The sequence below is a fragment of the Salvelinus namaycush genome, chromosome 5, assembly GCF_016432855.1.
Source record: "Salvelinus namaycush isolate Seneca chromosome 5, SaNama_1.0, whole genome shotgun sequence".
Taxonomy (NCBI): domain Eukaryota; kingdom Metazoa; phylum Chordata; class Actinopteri; order Salmoniformes; family Salmonidae; genus Salvelinus; species Salvelinus namaycush.
In genome coordinates this window covers 14,144,734-14,153,904 of record NC_052311.1, presented here as the reverse complement: position 1 = coordinate 14,153,904, position 9,171 = coordinate 14,144,734, and positions in this window count along the sequence as shown.

The window sequence follows — 9,171 nt, the reverse complement described above, 5'->3', positions numbered from 1 at the left end:
CAACCAAATAATGAGCTTTGTGATTTTATGCTCATATTTTTAAAAGAGGTCTGCTCTGTTTGGATGACCCTGTGTTATATTTCCATGGATACCTTCCATTGAATTCCTCCTATCGGGATGTAATTACAACTGTCGTACCTGCTTGTTATTTCTGCAAAGGTTACAAACCTTGTAAAACGTTTTAAATTGACATCAAAGGCAGTTCCGCAACACACCGTAGGCTCACAGTAAACTTTAATTTCAGATAGTACAAAGATAGCATGTGTGTTAATAGACAGATGCCAAACAAGTCTAGATAGTAAAGCCTCTCGCTGAGATGCTATAGCCATCGTAATGAGGTGGGAAAGGCACTGTGTTACCTCTGTGCATGTGGTTTCATTGCTGGTTTCCGTTGCCAAGTGTGATGTAGCCTGAGGCTAAAGCCAGGGGTCGGAGCAGCACCTTACAACGATAGCTCTGAACTATACAAGCTGTCTGAGCTTGAGAAGACAAGATGCTGCAGGATATACATGAAGTTTACGGATTTATAGAAGAGCGAATAATGAAAACCCCTCAAAATATAGTTCAAGATAAAGATCTCTGAATCTCTTGAAGTGTTTTACGTGTCAAGGTTGCTGTAGGTTTCTCGCTTATGGGTGGCACAAATTGTGAGGGGAATGGGAATACCATATACAAATTAAATACTGTAGTATTTACTATAGTTAAAGCAGTGTGTTTTTGCAGACTGTAGTGTTTTTGCAGATATTACTGTAATATTTACTACAGTGCTTTTTTTGCGGATAATACTGTAGTATTTATATTCTACAGTACAGTTTACTACAACATTATATAGAAATTACTACACATGGTTGAGGGATACTACAGTGTGTATTATATTATTCTACAGTATACTACAGTTTACTATATAATTCTGTAGTAAGTACTGTAGTATTCTATAGTAAACTGGAGTATTTTTTCATGTGGGAGATCATTCAAATGTAGGACTGTATGACGGACAGTTGATTTACACAAGACCTCAGGGCATAGAGAATTTTGCACCCTCCAATTTTTGTTGACATACACTTAAGCATTCAGCCTTAGGCAGTTTGGATAAATGGGTAACATACCACTCCCAGTCAGAGTAATCGACTAAAACATAGGCTTTCGTACAAGCTCCCCTCCCCCAATCCTAACACTAACCATTAGTGGGGAAAATGCTAAACTCAACCAAGATCAGGCTATAGAGGCAATTTTATCCGACACCCATATGCAGCTGAGCTGTGGAGTCTGACTGTGTGCTTAGCATAAGGTGATGGAGAGAAAGGGAGGCAGAGTTCCCAATCACATCAACACAGCACCATCTTGTGGACCAATAGGGAACAGCCTTACTACAGTGTGTAACTGATCTGTCGTGATCTTAACCAGCTAATTGGCTGTTCATGACTCCAATTAAAAAGGCTTCTCTGCTCATATCTGGCATGACTGTATGGATATTAAATGTTACCTTCATATAACCTCACCCAAAATGGGATACCGCTAGGTCCAAGTTCAGCTCAAACACATCAATTAAAACATATACATGACACTATTTGCTAACATCCAGTGAAAATGATACTGTTTACAGTAGTAGTTGCAGAGTCACATGTACAAAGGCTCTGTGCAGGAGCCTTAAAGAGCCACTGAACTCTGTCTATGCTATTGGATATATAGAAATGACCGCAGCTGTTCAGCCCATGTTAGTGGGGAAATGGACATATTCAAATCAAAACCCAACCTTAATTTACCTGTTGTGACACATGGATGTTCCAAACTCCATTTTTGCAGAGATTGACTTTATGATCAAATTATCCTATTTACACTATGTACTCAATTTTGACACTAGAATAACTGTTTCTGACTCATAGGCTGTTTCCAAAGGGGTTCCTTGCTTTTTAAAGGCAGTCGCTCTGTCACGTCCTGACTAGGGGGGTTAGTCTAGTTTATATTTTCTATGTGGGGTTCTAGGTTGTTTTTTCTATGTTGGGGTTTTGGTATGATTCCCAATTAGAGGCAGCTGGCTATAGTTGTCTCTAATTGGGGATCATACTTAAGTAGCATTTTTCCCACCTGTGGGTTATGGGATATTGTTTATGTTTTGAGTAGTGCACATTGCACTTCTGTAGTCACGGTTTGTTCGTTTATTGTTTTGTTTTGTTAAGTTTCACTATTAATAAAGCATGTGGAACTCTACATTCGCTGCGCCTTGGTTCATGTCTACAAACGATCGTGACACGCTCTTTAAATGTGCAATATGCAGAAATCGCTCTGCCATTTCCTGGTTGCGAAAATTCTAATAGTTCTCCTAATTTCGTTTAATGTGACAAGATAATCATTGTACCATCTAAACCACTGTGAAATATATTTTCAATAACCACAAATATTGTATTTTCAGCTGTTTGAAGCTAGTGTACAAAACCCCAAAGCAAAAGACGCAAAAACTAAACATAAAGAAAAGGAAACATAGAAATAGCACACATAGAACAGATCTACCACCTCTTAGACTTGCTTTCAATGAGAATGACAGATCAATAACTTACATTTCTATGTGAATTTGGTCGGGTCGCGCAGAAAGTTACATATTGCACCTCCAGCTTTAATAGCTAATTGATGTTTGTGAACCATGGTGCATGGTCAGCGGGTTCATTGCAGGGACACAAAGTTTTTCTCACAATAGCTACTGTAAAACATGAATCAAATTCCATGTACAGTACAGACAAACTGGGAGAAACACTGTCTGGAATACTACTATAAACAAAATATATATATTTGTACTTATGTCAACAATTGTAAATTGTATGCCCTCATATGTCCAATACAAATATAGAAAAAAAGATAAACAAATTGAAATGGCTTCTGCATGCTTTCTAAATTCAAACCTTGGGCTCAATTAAATCTGTATCGCCTAAGACACAACCGCAAACCTCAAGGAGTAGGCCATTCAAGGAGTTGGTCTAATGGGGTTTCGTGATACTATCGGCCTCCCCCTTGCTTAAGGAAGAATAGAGGAGCAATAGAGAACAAAAGAGGAAAGCCCCCCCCCCCCTGTGCCATCTCATCATAACAACTCACTGGACAAATGTAAACTGTGAAATAATTTACTGAACTGGAGCTATAAATGTGTAACCAAATTCCCTCTGGAAAAATAAAGCTATTTTATTTTAACTGGGTGCATGGTCAATATGCACAGTAAATATGCACACACACGGAGGGACTCAATGATCTTAAATCAATCATAGGGAAAACAGTCGGAGACAAGAAGAGTGAAATATAAACTAAATCGCTGCAAAATCACAAATCATACCAAACCGTCTTCATGAGGTGGCTGTGCACTCTGTCGCTGGTTACGGGAGTCTACTTGAAGACAGAGGGCGGCCAGGTTTGGTGGGTACCCCCTGCCACCTCGGTCAAGCACAGCTTGCCTCTCTTCCCAGACTTCTTGATGAATGGATCTGGTCCTAGGTGGACTTTTGAGACCAGACTAGCTAAACGAGGGCTGCATAGCGTGCTTGCCAGGGTAACTGGTCGAGGTGAGCTAGCTATTACTAGCTATTCCTCCCTCCCCATGGTGGAGTTGCTGGGGTAGCTCTCCTGTTTAGTATACAGAGCTTTAAGTTGTTAAGTTATTCTAAACGGACCGTACTGTGGTCAAAGAGGCTAGATAGCCTAGCTTATGCTGACTAACGTCAGCTAGCATGCTTAACTTCCAGCAAGTGAAACGTACAAGATTTCCCCCAGCGTTATGGCAGTGAAGGAAACAAGGTTTGCATGCACCTCCGATGAAGAAGCAGCCCCCCGAGCACTTGGCTGGGGTGACCCCGGAGCAAGGGGCCTTGGCACGGGTCTTAGTGACCCGTGCGCCCCTCCGGAAGAAAAAATTGTGACAAAAATGCCCCCCATGTTTGGCAAACAAGGTACTATGTCAGCCATTGCCAGAGCCCCCTGTGCCCGTAAAGGTGCCAGGCTTCAGGCAGGCTATACAGTCTCATGGAAGCACAACGTATGTTGGAAGCTTGTCCATGTTTATTGCTGCCCCCTCTGTTACCCCACATTCCACAGTCTTCACATGGTTCACAGTTAAATAAAGGTTAAATAAAAAAAATATTACAAAAATTCAAGGGGTATATCATTCTCCCCAGAGTGAAAGTGACAAGTTGGGTCACTGTCCACAAGGGGGCGCCCCTCCCCCATGGGTGGCTCATTATTGGGATTCCTGTAGCTCATTAGTCCCTATGAGGTGTCTAGTGGTACAGGTTATGGGCTCTATAGGCGATTAGTTGTTGGTAGCGGAGTCGAGGAAAGGAGCAGAGTTGGATACGACCACCCTATTATCCCACACGCAGTCTCTGTGGTTATATGAGCCCCCAAATAAGCTGTCTGTCTCCAGTTCAACGCTTTTCATTCCTGGGAATTCAATTCAATTACAAATCGCCCCTGTCTGTTACAACAGAAAGGGTAAATGTTTCAGAGCTGTCTGTCCTATTCCCAGCTAGGTTACAAGGCTCTTTGTCGCCAGTACCTATGACTGGTCGGTAGGGTAACCTCCATAATAAAGGTTTTTCTTTGGGTCTATTTTTAATGTCCAGCACTGGGTTCCAGCTTGTTACCTGAACGCACCTTACCATCTAAACTGAGTGAGGTTAGTTGTGACAACAGTACCCCCAAGTGGCATGGCCAATCGGGGTATGGCACTGATCGCCAGAGCCCGTGTACCAAGAGTGGGCCGGGCTTTAGGCAAACCTTGCCACATAAACACAGTTGTTTCAACTGAGTTCCACAGTGTTCACGGGTGTTAAAAGTGTTGTCTCCCGTATGTGAGTTCTATGAAAAGTGTTCCTTCTCCATGCTCTGACACATGGTTGTCAAGAGTGGTTGAAATGGAAGAAGAACCAATCTCTCCCAGTCCACAAGGTGGCGTCCCGCTCCATCAGATGGTACTTCACAGGAGTCCCGCTGTCTGCTCCGACCAATGGAGTGCATGCGCAGTGTCGCCCTGGATCATGCTAACAGTGATGTCAGGGTACAGGCTACAATTTGTTGTGTGTCCCCCACACTTCTGCAGCGTCATCACATCGACTGTTCATGAGGCGTCAGTGCCTGTTTTGAGGAAATATCCCCCCTTCTCCAGAAGCAGGCAATCCAAGTGGTTGCTATGTCGAAGATCCGGGACTGCTTGTACAGCCGGTATTCCTGGTTACGAAAAGGGGCGGGACTTTGCATTGTGTTCTAGACCTACGTGCCCTCAGCAAGTACCTCAGAGTCTACATGCTCAGAATGCTCATGAGCCGCCGGCTGTTACAGCGATTGGCTGGTGGCGGTGGAGTCGAGGGGGCAAGCAGTGTTACACACATCCATGCTACTGTCCCCATATTCAGTCTCTAGGCTTCATAAGAAACCAGAAAAAGAGCTGTCTGACTCGAGCTCAGTGCATTCTGTTTCTGGGTCTCGAGCTAGACTCACTCGCGTATCACGCTTTTCTATCCCCACGGAAGGTGTCCGGGTTATGGCTTTGCTTAGCCACATTTTGGCTGGGTAACACTGTGCGCTTATGCCAGTGCCTATGCCTACTGGGGAAGATGGCTTCTGTGAGGAAGTCATTCCCGTGGGGCTATTGTTGATACTGTGCTAGCCACTCACCTGGACGCATCTCGCAGCCTTAGCCGATCACGTCGCGTGTCTTTGTTAGGCCCTTATGACCCAGTGGTGGGACCCTCTGTTATTGTCAGGGGGCTCCTATTGGCTGAGTTGTATCCCGCAAGGTGATCACGACAGATTTCCCAGAGTTTCTGGCGCTGACGCGCTTCCCCCTGTTTTTGTTGGGCCGGCTGGTGGCATGCATCAACAGATGGGGAGAGACTGTCTCCCTCCTAACCTTGGCTCGCTCCCTATTGCTGGGGAGCAGTGCGCACATGCTTTTGCTTTGGAGGATGCAGATCTTTTATCTAGGTGGGACCCTCTCTCTCAGGTATGGGACATTTTTGGCAGGGGGCGATGTAGATCTTTACAGACGAGAAATGAGGTACAACACCTGTTTAGCCCCTGGGCTTGGCGAAGAGCGGTATTAAATTGAAGGAATGAATCCAAACCTCACGCTTATCACCTGTGGAAGGCGGGCTTCCAGTGAGGTGCAGATTTCATTTGCCTTGTCAGGCATGATTGTAGATCGTTCAACCGAAAGTGTGACTCCAAATAGTATGTTGTACCTCTTTTCCCTCCTTCAGGGAACAGTAGTTCTAGTCATAACGTTACGATCGGTACATAAAACATTTACATTTTAGTCATTTAGCAGATGCTCTTATCCAGAAGTGCATTCATCTTATGATAGCTAGGATAGACAAGCACATATCACAGTCAAATATACAGGATATGAACATTCTATTCCAGCTAAACAATGGATATATAGCGTTTTGCAAAAAAACACATACAATCTATGAATAAAAAATCTGAGAACAGTCATATTTTACACACACACATGAAGGTACCCATAAGCAATTATAAAAAATTGGTGAATATAACGTTTTGGAAATAAAGTTTTCATTTCCAGGTACAAACCAAGTGTGATGGAGTGAGAGGGTGGGTGTGTGAAGGCCGGTATATTCCTGCTTGGGAGAGAGGGTGGCCCGGAAGGGTAAGAGCCTAATTACACACACCTGAATATAATTAGCTTGGAGGTTAGGTGGTGGCTGTTTCAACCTGGCTTTGGCCAGATCTGTTTTTTTGTCTGGAGCAGCAAGAGCTGACATGCAGGGCCCTCCAATACTGGGAGGGAAATCGAACCCAACTGGACAGGAACCTACCGGATGTTACTTGGCCATAGACCTGGCCCCAGTAAGGGCAAGTCTATTGGATCTCTGTTCTCTTTTGTTGGATACGCCGGTAAACATCTTAGCTGTCCAGTAGCAGAGAGGGACCGGAAGACCCATGTAGAAAGGCTTAAAGTGGAGCTAGGTTTTGGTTTGGTTTTATTGTTACCCAGCGCTGTGGGGCATTCTCTTGTTTCTTTCCCTGAATAAAAGTCCTGGGTCGTTTCCCTGGCGAAAGGTTCATTTTGGTCTTCTCTTGTGTTACTTCACAGTCTCGTCAGTTGTTGGCCAGCCCCCCCCCCCCAGACCGCTACACAAGGTTAACAATTACCTTTGCCATTAACATTCACAGAGGTGAATTGGCCATCTGGTAATTCTGGCAAATGAATGCCAGATGGGCTGGACCATTTTTTTGGTTGTTGACACAAACAAACCAAAATATATATTTTATATAAAAATAAAACAATGAAAAAAGGTGACTGAGCCTTTAAGATAAAAATTATTTTTTGTTGTTTCACAATGTCTCTATTATACTAATCCAGTGGTTCCCAACCTTTTTTGGTTACTGTACCACCAACTAAATTTTGCTCTGCCAGAAATACCCTATAGTACCCCCTCGTGCATTTTACCAGTAGGCCTATGGTCTCTTAACTACCCCCTGTGGATAGGCCAAGTACCCCCAGGGGTCCTAGTACCCTGATTGGGAACCACTGTACTATAATGAGCCTTTAGCTGATCAGTGGGCAACGGTCGGCCCCCCTGCCAAGATGGGCCAGCTGAGCTGAGGTCATGCAAACTCAAATACAGAATCAGTAAAGAGACCTGCTGAGCCTCTGTCATCGGAAGGGGTGCCTGTAAACGTTGAAAGAGCACATTCTACATTGTCACCTCACTCAAAACTTCCTTTTTTGGGAGGCTAAAACCATGATTTGATCAAACAGTATAGTGCATTATCCTCAGGATTCCTGTAATGAAAGTGTCTGCCCTGCCCCTGTGCCCTCGCCTCCTCCCCCACCCATGCACTTGAAAGAAAAATGTGTTCCGATCACGTAACATTTCAAAATGCAATTACAGGAAAAACACAGCTTTGGAAGCTTCGCCCCCTTGTCCCTGTCGAAGAAAGGAGGGCCTCAGCTTTCTGTAGGTATAATTTGCATTTCTCAATATTCAACTCAATAGCAACTATTTTACAACCAAGATATTTTATTTTGCTTTGAGACACAGTATGTCCCAGTCCGCCCCTGAACATTCATCAAAATACTCCAAACTCAGTCCATGTCTTACTTGACTGCTGACAATTAACAAGCTTTCATAAATAACCCATATTCAGTGTTTCATAGTGTTAATCATCATTGTACTTGAACCATCATCAAGTCGTTGTAGACTGTGAGATACACAATTCTCTCTTACCTTCCAAAACACTATTCGCTGTGATGAGTATGACCCCCGGCTCCTTCTCAGTCTTCATCTCACCGTCAAGGTCGTTGTTTTGACGTTTTGTCAGTCCCTTCAGAGTCAGAGGTTACTGGACACAGACCAGAAATGCTATGTGAAGCTATGAGACGGTGTGACAGAGACTTGTGAGGCTTTGTGGGATGTGTAGCATGAGTGGTTATTGTCACAAAGCCAGCCAGGCCCCACAGGTAGAGAGGACAAGGGACAATCAATGAATAACATTTCACAGTCTTCTTAACCAATCACAGTGGAGTTGGTCACTTATCCTTGAGGTAAGAAGGGGGGGGGGGGGGGGCACCTTTGATATTTAAATGTGGATGGCAGATTGAACGAAGGACCTTCCACTTACCAATGGACTATCTCACTGTTTTACTAAATGTTCTGCAATGGACCACCTTGGTTGTGGCTGCAGGACCAACTGCTGCAATGGCACTTAGCAGCCTGTGATGTAACAACTCCTAAATTCCATCAAAGACACGCTTTAAGGGGTGGGGTGTGCAGCCATATACATTGAGCAAACAGTAACACCTTCAATGGCTAAGATGGCGCCAACAGATGGTGCCTCGCCTCGAGCTGCTAAAAAACATTCTCTTTTTTTTCTAGTGCTTTTCTCAAATGTTCTTACTCAGTTTGTTTTGTGCATTACTTCATACACCTGGGCAGAAATATTGGAATATGAATAGCTGGGTACTCACAGAATAATGGTCACAGTTGTAAATATGTATATATTATAATTATTGTTATTATTATATATATTTTTTTTTTTCTTGTTTCATTCACACCTCCACTCTTGGAGCTTGGATCTTAAGTATTTCACTGTACACTGCAACTACATCGGCGACCCTGTGCGTGTGACTAAATAAAAATAGAATCTAATGCTTTCAACAAATTGATGTTG